The 17,037-nt window shown below is 43.9% G+C and overlaps 1 long non-coding RNA gene across 1 annotated transcript in view; it reads left to right on the forward strand.

Annotated features, from left to right (window-relative positions):
- Positions 1-14,845, forward strand: part of LOC121283244 — a 98,999-nt gene extending 84,154 nt beyond the window's left edge. The window contains exon 4 of the long non-coding RNA XR_005944215.1: positions 14,646-14,845. This is a non-coding gene — a long non-coding RNA (uncharacterized LOC121283244). The remainder of the gene's footprint in view (positions 1-14,645) is intronic.
- Positions 14,846-17,037: the final 2,192 nt, after the last annotated feature.

The following is a 17,037-nucleotide window of genomic DNA, read 5'->3' on the forward strand; positions in this document are numbered from 1 at the left end:
TGTTGTGCAGGGTCCTTTAGGGAACAGTGACCATTACATGGTAGAATTCTTCCTTAGGATGGAAAGTGAAGTAGTCCAATCTGAAACTAGTGTCCTAAACCTAAACAAAGGAAACTAATAAGGTATGAGGTGTGAGTTGGCTAAAATAGATTAGGGAACTTCATTAAAAGGCGAATAGGCAATGGCTAATATTTAAGGAATGAATATATGCATTGTAACACCTATACATTCCTTTTTGGTGCAAAAATACACCAGAAAAAGTGGCCCAACCATGGCTAACAAAAGAAATTAAAGATAGTATTAGATCCAAAGAGGAGTCATATAAATTGCTAGAAAAAATAGCAATTCTGAGGATTGAGAGCAGTTTAGAATTCAGCAAACATGGACCAAGAGATTGATTAAGAGGGGGAAATAAATTATGAGAGTAAACTTGCAAGGAACATAAAAATGGACTGTAAAAGGTCCTATAAATATGTAAGAAGATAAAGGTAAGTGAAGACAAATGTAGGTCCCTTACAGTCCAAAATGGGAGAATTTATAATAGGAACAAGGAAATGGCAGCACAATTATACAATTATTTTAGTTCTGTCTTCATGGAGGGAGACACAAATAACTTACCAGAAATACTAGCAAGAGTTTAGTGAGAAGGGGGAATTAAAGGAAATTAGTATTACTAAAAAAAGTATTGGAGAAATTAATGGGACTGAAAGCCAATAAATCCCCAGGGCCTGATAATCTACATCCTAGGATACTAAAGGAGGTGGCAGGGAAATAATGGCTGTTCCAAAATTCTGTAAATTCTGGAAGAGTCCTGGCAAATTGGAGAGTAGCAAATGTAACCCCACTTTTTAAAAAGGAGGGAGGGAGAAAATGGGATTACAGACTGGTTAGCCTAACATCAGTAGTAGGGAAAATGCTAGAGTCTATTATAAATGATGTGATAACAGGACACTTAGAAAAGATCAGCAGGATTGGACAAAGCCAACATGGATTTATGAAAGATAAATCACGGTTGACAAACCAACTGGAGTTTTTTGAGGATGTAGCTGGCAGAATAGATAAAGGAGAACCAGTGGATGTGGTGTATTTGGATTTTCAGAAAGTTTTTGATAAAGCCCCACATAAGAAGTTAGTGTGCAAAATTAAAGCACATGGAACTGGGGGTAATATATTGGCATGGATTGAGAATTGGTTAGCAGACAGAAAACAGTAGGAATAAATGGGTTGTTTTCAGATTGGTTGTGGTGACTAGTGGGGATCGGTGCTTGGGCCCCAGGTATTCACAATATATATCAATGATTTGGATGAGGGAACCAAATGTAATATTACCAAGTTGGCTGATGACACAAAACTTGGCTGGAATGTGAGTGATGAATAGGATGTTAAGAGGTTTCAAGGCGATATAGACAGGTTGAGTGGCCCTGCGTGTCCTTGTACACCAAACACTGAAAGCAAGCATGCAGGTGCAACAAGCAGTTAAGAAGTCAAATGGTATGTTGGCCTTAATTGCGAGAGGACTTGAGTTCAGGAGCAAGGATGTCTTACTGCAGTTGTACAGGGCCTTGGTGAGACCACACCTGGAGTACTGTGTGTAGTTTTGGTCTCCTTACCTCAGAGAGGATATACTTGCCATGGAGGGAGTGCAGCAAAGGTTCACCAGACTGATTCCTGGGATGGAAGGATTGTCGTATGAAGAGAGATTAGGCCGACTAGGCCTGTATTCACTGGAGTTTAGAAGAATGAGAGGGGATCTCATTGAAACATATAAAATTCTAACAGGGATGGACAGATTGGATGCAGGGATGATGTTTCCTCTGGGTGGCGGTCTAGAACAAGGGGTCACACTTTCAGGATACGGGGTAGGCCATTTAGGACTGAGATGAGGAGAAACGTCTTCACTCAAAGAGTGGTGAACCTATGGAATTCTGTACAACAGAAGGCTGTGGAGGCCATATCACTGTATATACTTAAGGAGGAAATAGGTAGATTTCTAGACCCTAAAGGCATCAAGGGGTATGTTATGTTCTACTGTTGTGTCATTTTGTTTGCGAACTGGTTGCACGTTTATCTGTTGGTGGGTGAGTTGACAACAATATACTGCAGATGCAGAGACCAATATAAGATGAAGCACATGCTGTTTATTTACACAGATAACAGAGCACTAACATGATGTGTGCTTCTCCAACCAGACCCTACTCTAAACTAACTCTTAACATTGTAGCCCATGTTACACAGCAATTGGATCATACCGTCATGTGGTCAATCTGCTCACATTCTCTTAAAGGTGTATTGCACCTCAGATTACCACATCCCTCCCCCTTTACTTGAAAATACAATTCCAATTTTTACAATATATTAACTATTTACATAAATAAACTATTTTAAAAATCAGTCTCTCTGGAGGCTTCTAATGTGTTGACCATCGTAGTTCTACCACTTTGGATGGTTTATCTGAGGCCTCCCTCTCAGGAGTTATCTGTCCACTAGGCTCTCCAGTAAGAACCTGTAAGTTTGTCTGTTCAACCCTCTCAGGTTCAACGGATCCTACAGGTACTTCCAAAGCAAGGGGAGTTCCTTCTACCTGTGGTGTAGACTCCAACACGAATGTTTTCACTCTCTTTCGGGCTCATCGCATGCATTCCTGTTGCCCCTCTCTAAGTTCAACAATATGAAGGGCAACTGTCAGGCAGGTTCTGAGAATCAGGATGTTGGGCAAGGCTAAATTCAACATGGAATGATCAGCCTCCTGTTGTGTAAAAAGAATTTCGGGGCCTTGTTAATAATTCTGCTTTATCTTTCTAAGTGTCCTCTTTTGATGGGTTTTCTTCTTGGGAGCGCTGACTTTAATCTAGGCCTTCTTTTCTATTTCCCTGTTGGCCAGACTAGGCTCAGGTATGAGCTCAACTTGAGTGAACTCGGTGGCTGAGTCTTCTCTCATCCATCAGCTCCTTTGAAATCTCAGAGGTTTTCTTGGCTTCCACGTAGCTGATTCTTCAGTTCTTTCATTTCTTTTTTATATTTGTTAGTTGTTTCCTAGAGAATTAAGTATTGTTGTGCTTTCTTGGCTAATTGATTCCTCATCTCGGCCAGAGATATGCTGAATTCTTTCTGTTCTTCATCGTACCGTTTCAGTGGTACAAATTGGGAGCTGAGGGAATCCTGCAAGATGGGAAAGTCCTTCAGCAGGTTTTCTTTTTCTTTTTGGAGCTTACTGACTTCAACACGAACTCTGTCCTGAAGCATCAGCTCCACGAGTTCCTTTTGCTGAGTCTTTACATGCTCCCTTTTCCAAACAACATTTCCTGCTTCTGACTGAGATCTCAGTAATCTCTCAAGATTCATCTATCTTAACCAGTTTCTTCCTGCCTGCTATCACTGTGAGGGGTAGATTAGCGGACTGGCTTCCATGCTGTACTGGAACCTTGCATATACCTCTTACTCGTATGTCTTTGCCGATATACGTCTTAAATTTAGCATCTGAATTTTCCAGCTTTAGTGAGTGACCGCCCCATTGTTTAAATATTTATTTAAATACATGTTCCCCTATAACATTTATGGATGCTTCTGTATCCACCTTCATTCGGAAAGGTTTTCCATTGACTTCCACTGTCGCATAGATTGGCTCTGTTTTACCCATTTTTAAATTGTGTAGCGAGTAATTACCTGACTCTGTTTCTTCTGGTTCCTCTATTATATGGATTTCACGATTTCTGCCTTTTTGTTTGAAATGTTGTCTCAATCTGTCTTTGCAATATCGCATAATGTGCCCATTGCGACAGCAGTAGAAACACTCAGGGCAGGATTTTCCCGTTGGCGAGTGGGGGGGGCGGGGCCCACTCACCAACCCGTAAAATGATGCACGGTGATGTCGTGCGGAACTCCCGACGTCACCGCGCCCCATTTAAATTTTCAGGTAGGCGGGGGCTCAGCAGAATCAGCTGCACGCCTGCCAACCTGTCAATGGCCAATTGAGGCAATTGACAGAATCATTAAACTAATTAATGGACCTGCCCATCCAACCTTAATGTTGGCGGGCAGGCCAGGAGCCCTGGCAGGCATTACAAAAAGCATGAAACCTCATCCACGGGCAGGAGGTTTCATGTAGGTTTTTAAAAATTTCATTAAGGTTTTTTAAAAAGTTATGGACATGTCCCAACTCATGTGACAGTGTCACATGAGGGGACATGTCAGGGAATTTTTTTTCTATTTTTAATAATTTGTACATTACAGCCGATCTCCCTGAGGTAGCACTTAGCCTTCTCTTAAAGGTATATTGCATCTCAAATTACCACAGGGTATGGGGAGAAAGCAGGAGTATGGCGTTGAGATGGAGGATCAACCATGATCATATTGATTGGCGGAGCAAGCTCGAAGGGCTGAATGACCTACCCCTGCTCCTATTTTCTATGTTTCTATGTTTTCTGGCATACCCTCCATCATCTTCTCTGTTAGTTTATCAAAAAATTCAATTAGATCAGTCAAGCATGATCTGTCTTTTACAAATCTGTGCTGGTTCTCCTTAATTAACTCAAACCTTTCCAAGTGCCTGTTGATTTTTTTTCCTTGACTATTGTTTCTAAAATTTTACTCACCACTATGTTAAACTGACTGGCTTATAGTTACTAGGGATGTCCTTTCATACTTTCTTGAGTGAGGGCATCACATTTGCCACTCTACAATCATCTGGCACCTCCCCCATATCTAGAGAAAACTAGAAGATTATAGCCAGCCTTCCTCTATCTCCACTCCCACTTCCTATAGCAACTTGGGATGCAAGACATTAAGACCAGGCAATTAATCCAGCCTAAGTGTAGCCAGCCTTTCTCATAGATCCTTCCTATCAATTTTCACTCCATCTATTACCTCGACCATCTTAGATTCTATCAATATTTTCAGTATCCCCTCCCTTAGTAGAAGCTGATACAAAATACTCATTGGGCAGAATTTTCCTGTTGGCTTGTGGGGGTGGGCTGGTGATGATGTTCGACGCGCTCCCGCCATTAATTAACGGGCCACTTAAGGCCCTTCCCTCACCAATCAATGTCGATTTTTTGGTGCCTGAGAAATCTTCGGGTCGGCACATGGGCGCAACGGGCAGACGGGTAGGACACAATTGTATTAACCTCATCTGGGGGGCGATAAGAGGGCTCACTGGGGTCACATGTGTGCATTGTCAAGTATTTATTTTTTAAAGATTTTGAAACTTGCCTGTGTGATCTGCAGTACTTCAAAATGCATACCAGCTGCTTTTTCTGGACTCCTAGCCTTCAGGTCAGCACTCTGCAGTGAGGAATCTTTTCTGGGCCTGTAGGTTTCAGGAAGCCTTCCCTTAGCCTGGGAATGGGAGCTGAGCTGTCCACTAGAGGCAGCTCCTCTGAGGATGAAGGGAGGGCTAGAAGGGGGAGGAGTCCAGGAGTACACATTTAGCCTTCTGGGGAGCCACCTCTTGGTGGACAGGCCGAGGCACAAGGGGTGCAGGGCCAAGAGGTAGTCCAAGGCGGAAGGGGCTGCAGAAGATGCCACTCCCCTGCTGCCAGGGTATACAGGCTGTGAAGCAGCTACCTCAATATGTCTGGGGTGCAGTGCCAAAGGACGATCTGTCTCTCAACTATATCTGTCAGATGATAGGGCCTGAAATCTCCGCTAACTGTGTGGGTGGGCACCCCATGCCAGTGGCTCTGAAGGTCACAGCTGCCCTCAACCTCAATGCCTCTGGCTCCTTCCAGGGCTCAGTGGGTGATCTTTGCAGTGTCTCCCAATCAGCTGTTCACGCTTGTGTCAAGAGCAGGTTACGGACACCCTGTTCAGGTGTGCATTGACCTTCATCCACTATCGCTGGGACCAGGCAAGCCAGATACAACGAGCCAGAGGCTTTGCGGCCATTGCTGCCTTTCCCCGCGTCCAGGGTGCAATAGACTGCACACATGTGGCCATCAAGGTGCCAGCATTTGAGCCCGGTGCCTTCATCAACAGGAAGGGTTTCCACTCTATGAACGTGCAGATAGTGTATGATCACAGGATGTTGATTTTACAAGTCTGGGCAAGGTACCCAGGCAGCTCCCATGACGCCTACATCCTCAGACACTCCCAGATGCCGGGGCTCTTCAGAGCTCCGGCCCAGCTTGATAGATGGCTGCTGGGTAACAAGGGCTATCCCCTCAGAAGGTGGCTCATGACGCCTCTCTGCCATCCAAGAACAGAAGCTGAGCAGCGATACAATAGGAGCCACGCCTCCACAAGGGCTGTAGTGGAGAGAACCATTGGTCGTCTCAAAATGTGCTTCCGAAGTCACTCAGGGGTTGCACTCCAGAACCCCCCAGATCGTGCCTCGGTGATAGTGGTTGCATGCTGCGCTCTCCACAATCTTGTGCTGGAAAGGGGAGACATGGTGGACGATGAAGATGTCGACGCAGTGGCTGCGGCTGCACACAATGAGTCCAGCAGTGAGTCCGAGGATGAGCATCGAGGGAAATTCTGAGAGGGTAGACACTGATCTGGGCATACTCCAGAGAGGAAGGGACACCCGGGAGACTTTAATCCAATGAACCTTCAGCTAGCACACCACAGATGGACACTAGGACACGCCTAGTCTGTAGGCTTGATACTCGCCACCTAAGTGCAAAATCTGCCAGGTTAGGAACAGTCACTAAGGGCATTGTTATTAAAGATGAATGTCCAAGAAAGCATTCATTACAGTTTTGGAGACCATACACATGCAGAAGAAAAGAGGCAGCCTCAGCCATGGTGACATATCTGAATTTAATATGTCAAGCAAACCAACTTATTCCAAAAAAAGGACAATAGTGTTACAACTCAAAACAAATCGTAAAGGCCTCATCTCAGGCCAACACAAAAGCACCAGTGGTGTGCCTAAGGTGCCTTATGTTTTCGTTTCTGGGTGCTACATCTTGGTGCTGAGCCATCGCTGGGAGTGGCATCTGAGACAGCCTGCTGACTCTGCTGTCCTGTTGGCCTCGATGACCTTGGCAGTTGTTCTTTGGCCCGTGGAGCCTGTGCTGGTCCTGCCTGGCAGGGGGCTGCCAGTTCCACAGCTGGCATCTCTCCAGTTGTCGCAGCCTCATCGGATGCTATGGTCACTGGAAGAGGGGCGGAGGAGCTGCCGCCCTCATCCGGAGTTGCCTGAGAGGACCCCACCGAGACGACAGGCAGCTGCTGTGCTTATGTGAAGTCGCTTCGGACGTCCCTGCTCACCGGGGTGGATGGGTACCAAGCTGGGAAAGTTGATGCCCAAACCATCTTCCAAACTGGCACTAACCAGCTGAAGTCAACGCCAATGTGAGGGCCTGCTGGTCAGAGCACATCCCCAGGAAACCCTGATGGGTCTCTTGGAGGAACCTCTCCATGAGAGTCGCCACTCTCTCCATGGAGGATGCATGGCGCTTGGACATGTGGCTCATTGCTTCAGTGATCGTCTGCATAGACTTCTCCTTCACGGCGACCAAGCCAAGCATAGCTTCATGTATCTCCCCGAGATGCTCCTGCACACCTGGCCACACTTCCTGCACCTGCTGCATCGCGGACGACTCTAGAGGCACATCATCAGGCACCGACTGAGCATGTGCCTGGTCCACTGCAGTCCTCCGACTGCTGGCACCATGGGCACTCTCTGTCTCTGCCAGCTCCTCCAGTGACTGTGAAGTGCCTTCACCACTGTGCCGCAGGGTACTAGCTGATATTCGAATTCCCACTGAGGTGCTAGTATCTGCGCTGGTGCCTGCCTGGCAGAGATGGTGTGACTCTGGTGAGGCTCCAGGCCCCTCAGGTGTGAAAGGGAACCTCTGCTGCTCCTCCTCCCAGCCCTGCTCCGTTGATGCTGAAAGGAGGAACAAAGACACTGGATCAGTTAACGTAGAGACAATGACAATGTGCACCCATGTGCCCCGGATCATTGTGCGCTCATCCTTCCATAACCAATGGTTAAGCCATGTTGCAAAATTAAATCTAATAACATTTAGCAGTGCTATGGCTGTTGCTGACCTCACTGTCCAACATAAATACCTGGAACTGGCACCCCAGCCTCACTGACACCAGTGACCTGGGCGCATGGTGCCTCTCTAGATCCAGGGCCTCCTGCTTGAAGTGGCTAAGAATGGTGATCTGCGCCTGCCCCCACTGCCAGTCCTCGCACACTCTGCCACATTATGAGCATTCTTCTCCTGAAAATGAGAGATGAGCATTGATCAGTTCAAATTGCACATGTACTCTCTTTGTGCACAGCCACCCCAACCAGAGTGGGACATATCAGGGCTCCAGAGTCTCCTCACCCCACTGCTGCTGAACACATGATAGGCTTGCTCCACACCACACCACCCCACCCCACCTCACACTGCGCGCCCACCCCAACCCCCCACCTTGGACACATGCTGCCTACATCACATTAGGCACCACATGGTATATCCTTCCAAAGCAAGGAGGTGCAAGCACATGGAGCGCAGAGTGCAGCAAATGGTTCGTTGCCACACCACCTTGAAGCTCCCCTCCCAGCATGTCATCACCTGACTTGGTCATGTCCTGCAGTTCAAGCAAAGCGCCTATGTGCAGCTCCTCCAGGTTGCCCCGAAACCAGTCATGTGGGACTTAGTGTAACACATGCTGCGGGGGCAAAACACATCTTTTCATCACCCTCTCAGGCTGACCTCAGCATGGGCAATATCTGCTGGCCCACCCAGCAAAGGACAAATGCTGTCAATGGTTCAATGCAGGCCCTACACTCAGACTTGTGGTGGGGAGGGGTGCAGCAATGGGTTAAGCCGACCTGCTGGGTTAAATGACCAATGCCAACATGGTACTCACTCTGCCAGAGTACAAGAAGTCGTTGAAGCACTTGCGACACTGGATCCAGGTGCACCGCATCACATCGCGGGAGCTCACCACCTCCGCCACCTCCTCCCAGGCACGTTTCCTCACGTGGGGGAGCCCACTCCTCCCATCCTGGGGAACCAGCGCCTCCAGCCATGCTGCAACCTCCTCAAGGAGGGCAGCAAGGCAGTCATCTGAAAAACGAGGGGCACACTGGCTCCCTGCCCTATCCTCCAGCCTGGCCTGCTCCACTGGCCTACCCTCCGGATTGGCCTGCTCACCAGAAACCCTCTGGTGAGCCCTTCCACTTGATATTGTGAGCAGTCCAATTTTCCTCTTCTCTTCCCCTCTTAATGTATTGTATTTGACCTGGTCCTCACTTAAATAATTCACCTAAGACGCATCATACAGTCTCTTTGTTTGTTTCATCATATTCTCTATTTCCCTTGTCATTCAAGGATGCCTGGCTTTGTTTACCCTGCCTTTTTCTTCTGTTGAAATATACCTAGCTTGTAGCTGAAACATCTCTTCCTTAAAGATCACCTATTGTTCCATTACAGATTTTTCTGTCAATCTTTGATTCATTTTACCCTGGCCAGATCCCCTCTCATCCCATTGAACTTAGCACTCTTCCAATGTCGAAGTAAATTAGTAAATTTGTAATTTTATGCTCCTGTCTACACTACTTACTATGCTATCAATCTTTGTGTCATTGGCAAACTTGAAAACATGGCTCTCTATTAAATTATGAAAGCCATTACTATCATCTCCATTTTTGCAACAAGATGACCGACAAGACCTATTTTAGCTGGGCTCAGCTGACTTCTGTTTGGACAGTGGATCCTGGATTCACCAGGTCAGGGATCTTGGTTCTTCAGGTGAGACTTCCTCAGTAATCAGCAAGTAACCTTTCCTCCAGAAGCATGTGACAGGCAATGTCCATCTCCAACAAGAGAAAATCAAGCTATCTTCATTTTACATTCAACGGCATTACTGTCATTGAATCACCTACCATCAACATCCTAGGGGTTACCAATGACCAGAAACGTAACTGGACCAGCCATTTAAATACCGTGCTACAAGGGTAGGTGAGAGGCTGGAAATTCTGCAGTGAATAACTCACATTCTAACTCCCCAAAGCCAGTCCACTATCTACAGGGCACAAAGTCAGGAGTGTGATGGGATACTCTCCACAGGCCTGGATGAGTGCAGCTCCCACAAGACTCCAGAAACTTGACACAATCCACACAAAACAGCCTACTTGATTGGCACCCATCAACCACCGTTTGCATTCATTTCCCCCAGCACCAGTGCATAGTGAGAGCAGTGTGTACCATCTGCAAGGTCTATTGCAGCAACCCGCAAGACTCCTTTGACCACACTTTCCAAACCTGTGACCTCAACCATATGGAAAAACAAAGGCAGCAGATGCATGGGAACACTACCAACTGCAATTCCACTCTAAGTTACTTACCATCCTGACTTGCTAATATATCACTGTTCCTTCCCTGTCCCTGTGTCAAAAATCTTGGAACTCCCTCCCTAACAGCATGGTGGGTGTACCTACATCACATGGACTGCAGTTGTTCAAGAAGATGACTCACCACCACCTTCTCAAGGGTGTTTGGGTATGGGAAATAAATGCTGGCTTGGCCACCAACGCTGGCATTTTCACTTAGTGTCAGCAATACAATTGGCATCATAATAGGAGGTGCTTTCAAAGGAGCTTTTCATCATGCATTCTTGACTATATAGTAATCAACTGGAACTCTTTAAAATCCTTTTGTGCCTAATATGTTTATAAAAAGTGTCAGCCATAGCTCAGTTGGTAGTATTCTTGCCTCTGAATTAGAAAGTGGTGAGTTCAAGACCCACTCCTGAGACTTGAGCACAAAAACCTGGGCTCAGGATGCTGCACTGTTGGAGGCACTGTCTTTTGGATGAGATGTTAAATCAAGGATCAGCCTATCCTCTCAAGTGGATACAAAGATTCCTTTACCATTACTTCAAAAAGGTTCAGTGGAATTATCCCTGGTGCACCATCCAATATTTATTCTTCAATTAGCATCACTAAAAAACAGATTATAATTTTTGCTTTCGAATCTGGTCATTATCATTACATTTTGTGGGAGTCTGCTCTGTGTAAATTAGCTGCAGCCTTTCCTACATCACAACAGTAACTACACTTCAAAAGTACTCCATTGGCTGTGAAGTGACATGGGACATCCTGAGGCTTTATAAAGTTTAAGTCCTTCTTTCTTAATTGAAAATGGTATGTATTATTCAAGCGGTCACAAGCATTAGGCAGAGGCCAATTACATTAGCAACCTTTTTACCTTTGTGATGAATAAAGATATAAATATGTGACCTTTTATAACATTTTAAAATCTCAGTTACTGTGGTAAATCACATGTTTAGTATAGTTCGGCAATACAATCCTGTGGAGATTATATTATTCAAGAGTTATTGTTCAAGTGCAGTGTCCGTAACTGATGGCTTCAAAACTATTAGTAGTGGGACTACAAAACAACAGCAGCATATTATTCTATGGAAAGACAGTGCTCTCTAGTTCCTATAATAAAAACCCTTCAAGTTATCTAGGCCTATTTTTAATGATGATTTGATTCAAGAATTAGTCCTATGCATTTAAAAAAAGCTACATAGTTCAAACTAGTTTTCGGTTTATCCATTATTTCACCTGCAACAGAGGTCAGAGGTCACAGGGTTTAAAATTAGAATCACTTAGGCAAAGAGCCTAGCATGAACATGTATACCTAGGATGAACACGTATACCTTATGCCCCATTTCAACACAGGTGTGAAATACAAATGGCTATTCACCTCTAGTGAAATCTCAAGGCAGTGAAATACTGTAAGACTGTGTTAAGTATTTGTTTGCCAATTCAAGCAGCTGTCTAGGGCTTAGATTCTGGAATTCTCTCCCTAAACTGCTCTGCCTGTCTACCTCACTCTGCTCCTTTAAGGTCCTACTGAAAACCTGCCACTTTGACCAAGCTTTAGGTCACCTGTGCTAATACTGCTTTCTTTGGCTCGGTGACAATTTATTTTGTCTAATTACGCTCCTGCAAAGCACCTTGGGACATTTTATTACATTAAAGGTTCTATATAAATGCAAACTATTGTAGTAAGTTCTGGTTGAGTTGTGTAGCAGACTAAAGATATAGAGAGAAAAAGGATCTTGCTTTTATATGGTGCTTGTCATGTTGCCTCATGGTGTTTCTTAGCCACTTCTGGAGTACAGTCAATGTTGGATCAAGTAAAATGGAACAATGCACAAGAGGCCGTAATTGGAGGACCACAGGCATCTCGGAGGTTTGTAAGGATTGCAGAGATAGCGAGGGTCAAGACATTTAAAACAAGGCTGAGAATTGAAAGAATGACTAGTGCTGAGTTAAGCGACCAAGGTGCTCAACTATCTCAGTGAGATAGTGACACGATTTCATCCTTATGGGATATTACCAGTTACTGCATAAGTTACAGGGGAAATTTAAAAAACAAATATTATCAAAACAACTGCACTTAGATAAAGAACTGCTGATTACACAATTGCACTGTTATTAAGTCCTTCTTCAACTGCTCTTTTGAAGTTCCAGGTAGTCAGTTTGACCAACAATCTGACCTTTGAATTAGAAATTTAGGGTCCAAACTGTACTGCAGGATTTTCAGCTGTTGCTTCCTTACACCCTTCATGGTTGAGCTGTTAAACTCCCCATCTGTTCATTCAGATCGGTGTAAAAAAAATCCACAAGGTTATTTTAAGGACAGGGAGATCTCATGCAATCTGGGCCTATATTTATCCATCAACCAAAACAGATCAACATATAATTTATTTAATTTGTTGTTTGTGTGATCTTGCTGTGCATGATTCACCTATGGAGGAACATGTATACCATCAGTAGAAGTTCATCAGCTTTGGGATGCCACAAGAATGGAACAGATACCACATAAACACAAGTTCTTCACGTGCTTTTCCAACAATTTCTGTCTGGTGAGTTCCTTTCAAGTGAAGAGAAAGAAAAATACCTCACTTTACTTAGAAAGGGGAATATGAGGACTTCAGACCATGTTCAATTTTTTTTTGTAACCTCTCCTTGCTTGACTACTGTTAAACCCACCATAATACTAACAAAGCAGTTGAACAGGGGCTGGAATTTGAAGAATGAGAAGGAAAAGCCTCATAATTGATAGAAAGGAGTGGGATCGTGCAGGTGCAAGAGCATCCGTGTGGGAATAAGTCCTCCTCAGTCCTCAAATGCAACTCCTCATGATGCAATACTTCAAGATCATGTTAAAAAGACTTTCTCCTTGGAACATGAAGCCTTTTAAACCAAATTTCTTGCACATAATCACGATGTTTGTTGCATAGCTCAAGTTGGATTATTACATTGTGGCCCAATTTGAGGGTTCAGCACCCTGCACCCCGCAGCCCAAGGAAGCCTGAAAAAAAATGACGAATAATCAGTAGTGAGAGGCCTAAAGCCTGTTTTAGGAGCTGCTCTGGGTTACCAGGCTCCCCTGTATAGACCAGGCATGAAGCCTCCCTGGATGGGGCCTATCCAGGAGCCAGGATGTGGAGCCAGAAGAATCATTGCTAATACCAATGCTGCAGCTCCTAATGGCTGATATTACCCCTCCTCCCACTGTCTTCACCACGTTCCACCGCCAAACCCCCACCTCCATGCTCCAAGGGCTTACCTGAGGCCCACAGCTGCGGAGGCTGAAGACCCAAAATTTGATCATCTAGTTGGGTGAAATGCCTGTGGGTGGGACAGGCGTCAGCAACTCACCGCAATCATGGTGCCTGAGGACCAATTTCACACCATCCTCAGGCTTCTTTCTTTTGCTGTTGGGATCATTCCCTGCATTATGTGCTGATAGGCTGGTCTAAACTCATTTTCAGACTAAAGGATTTGCTTCAGGATTATAGAATCATAGGATTTTACTGCACAGAAGGAGACCATACCACCCATTGTGCCTCTGCCAGCTCTCTAAAGGAGCTATTCAATTAGTCCCACTACACTGCACCTTTCACATAGCCCTGCAAATTTTGCCATTTCATATGATTATTCAATTCCATTTTAAAAGTTGTTGACTATACTTCCACTACCCCTTTAGGCAATCCATTCCACAACAATTCTCTCCCTCTCACCACTTGGTCTTTTGCTAACCATATTAAATCTGTATCCTCTAGTTATCGGCCCTTTTGCCACTTGAAATAATTTATTCTCGTTCACTTTAACAAAACACTTCATGATTTTGAAGAATTCTATCAAATCTCCTTTGGCCTTCTCTGTTTGAAGGAGAACAGCCCCAGCTTCTCCACCCTCTCCAATACTGTTTGCCACACTTCTCATAATTATTGTCAGCTCTTAATTAAATCATTGGAAGATTATCACAGCTCAGGAGGAAATAAATCATCTTTGCACCAGCCATTCTGTTAGCTAAGCACAGTAGCATCCATTGAGAGTGCTGCTAGAGAAGTCCATTTTATCTCGCATGAAAGTAACTTAAAAGACCCTCTTTTCCCCTTTGATTGTTTCACCATACGTTCAGGTTTTTCTCTAAAAATACATTGTCTAAATAAAGGAAGCAGCAACTTGACATGGTTCCCAATGGGTTAAGTTGTATTCATTTATAGAAGAAATTATTGGCGGCTGTTATTTCTACTAAGGGCAAAGGAGGGTCACATTCATTATCCGCCTACTGTTTGTAGTTACACTGCTCTCTCAGGCTATTGGATAAAAGAAAAACTGTAAGGAGAATGTAAGTTTTGACAGATATCTGTTTTTTTGTCTGTTTTTACAGTTGTACTCTGAAGTCATAAAGGAAACAGCAAAGAGCCTGCCGAGAAATATATGCGGTTCCCTTTAGGGATTGACTAACTTAGTTGCTGAGAAGAGGTCAGAGTTCAAAAGAAGAGTCAAGGGACTAAGAGAAATATCTCTTCCCATTTGACTCATCCCTAATGATCACAAAACAATAAAACAATAATTTATTTTTCTTTACCTTCGCTATGCTTTATTAATGTAACTTGAATTACGAAAGCAATATTTGGGAAGAATTTGTTGACACTATTATTGGATTCACACAGTACCACCTTACGCAGATCATATATTTGTTGCATGTTTGATTGTTGTAATATTAATATAACATGCATCAAGTGACCTTAATGCTGACATGTATTCACATATGGGCCGTTAGTTATTATTGGTGCTTAGAAATAACCTAATTTGAGAGCCTGGAGAAATTAAATACAGGAGGTGTGGTGGAGCAACTCAATAGTTTCAGAATACTGAGAGGTATTGTCTAGAGTCAAGAGTACCTAAAGAAAATTACAATGGTGAAAAATACACAACTCTATCCCCTTATCTTTTAATAATCCCATTGACGCGGGAAATAGGATTACATGATTATCTGAATTAAAGTTTGCTTTCCTGTTTGATGAGTTATTTATTAAGTGTTAACTGTGGCTGAATAGGTAGTACTCCTGGTTTTGAATCAAAAAGCTGGAGATTCCAGTCCTAGTGCCACGCAAAATCTAGGCTGATACTCCAGTGCGGTACTGAGGAAGTGCTGCATTGCCTGAGGTCCTGCCTTTCTGATGAAACATTCAACTGAAGCCCCATCTGCCCTCTCAGGTGAATGAAAAAGATCATTTGAAGAAGAGCAAGGGTGTCCTGGCCAATATTTATCCCTCCAACAACATCTTTAAAAAAAAGCAAATTATCTGGTCATCACATTGCTGTTTGTGGAAGCTTGTTATACACAAATTGGCTGCTGCAATTCTTCCATTACAACGGTGACCGCACTTCAAAAATTGTTTATGACATTGGGACATCCAAACCATTTTAAGTGCCAATGAGGTACTTCTGCAGTGTACTTTCTGGGTAACCATAACATACCTTTTATAACCTGACATGTCCTCATCTCTCAGCAACTTGTTCAGTTCCCTTGCGAAGAACTCTTGGGAATCCATACTCATTGCACATTTTGGTAATCTGTTCTTGATGTCAATGATTCTCTTTGAAAAGAAATACTTTCTATCATCTAATCTAACTCTTTGCTTCGGTATTTTATAATGATGCCCTTTTAATTGATCTTCCCGATTCTTTTCAATAAGGGATCCAACTTATTCCCTTCTTCAGACAGATCCCACCAATAGCAAATGAGCCAAAAGTTCAGTTAATTGTTTTTTGCCTGAGGGTTGACTGCTGACCAGGAAACTGGGAGAACTCTAATCTCCCTTGAATGGGGTTTTTCACCTCCACCTGAACCAGCTGAGCAGGCAAAAAGGACCTAGATCTGAAGCAACAACGAGCCTCTACAATATATTGTAGCTACTCACTTCTAGCCTTGATGCATTCCTGATTTTAATCGCTCCTTTCATTGGTGACTGTGTCTTCAGCTGCCTAGGCCCCATGCTCAGGAATTCCCTTCCCAAACCTTTCTTCATCTCTCCTTCTTTAAGGTGCTCCTTAAAACCTACTTCTTTGATCAAGCTTTTGATCACCTGTCTTATGTGGCTCAGTGTCAGGTTTTGTATGATAATGCTTCTGTGAAGCACCTTATGACATTTTACTATGTTACAGGTATTTATATAAATTAATACCATATTCTAGCGTAGTAGTTGAGTCACTGATCTAGTAATCCAGAAGCCTCGTCTAATGATCTGGAGGCATGAATTCAAATCCCACCATGGCAGCTGGAGAATTTAAGTTCAATTAATTAAATAAACCTAGAAGGATAAAGCTCATATCATTAATGGTAAAGATCCACCTGTTTCACTAATTCCCCTTTAGGGAAGGAAGTGTGCTGTCCTTACCTGATCTGGCCTACATGCGACTCCAGACTCACAGCAATGTGGCTGACTCTTAACTGCCCTGTGTAATGACTTAGAAAGGCACTCAATTATACTCAAGAAGGTGGGTCATAACTGCTCCTTGATGATAATTATGCTCACATCCAAAAACATGTTTTAAAATTGCCATGTTGTTACTGGATCAGACAGGTATAAGATATCCTGAAGATTATCAACTGTTAGAAGAAAATAAAAAAAAGGAAAATGTTAGTTATACCACGGAAGCACAGGAAGTAACCTATTAATCGGTCATGGATACAACAACAACACAGGTCCTTGACATAAAGGTTTTGAAAAGTTCTTGTGTTATGATTGAGATAAAGCTTCCTTTGGAAGTAA

This window comes from Carcharodon carcharias, chromosome 10, assembly GCF_017639515.1.
Source record: "Carcharodon carcharias isolate sCarCar2 chromosome 10, sCarCar2.pri, whole genome shotgun sequence".
Classification (NCBI taxonomy): Eukaryota; Metazoa; Chordata; class Chondrichthyes; order Lamniformes; family Lamnidae; genus Carcharodon; species Carcharodon carcharias.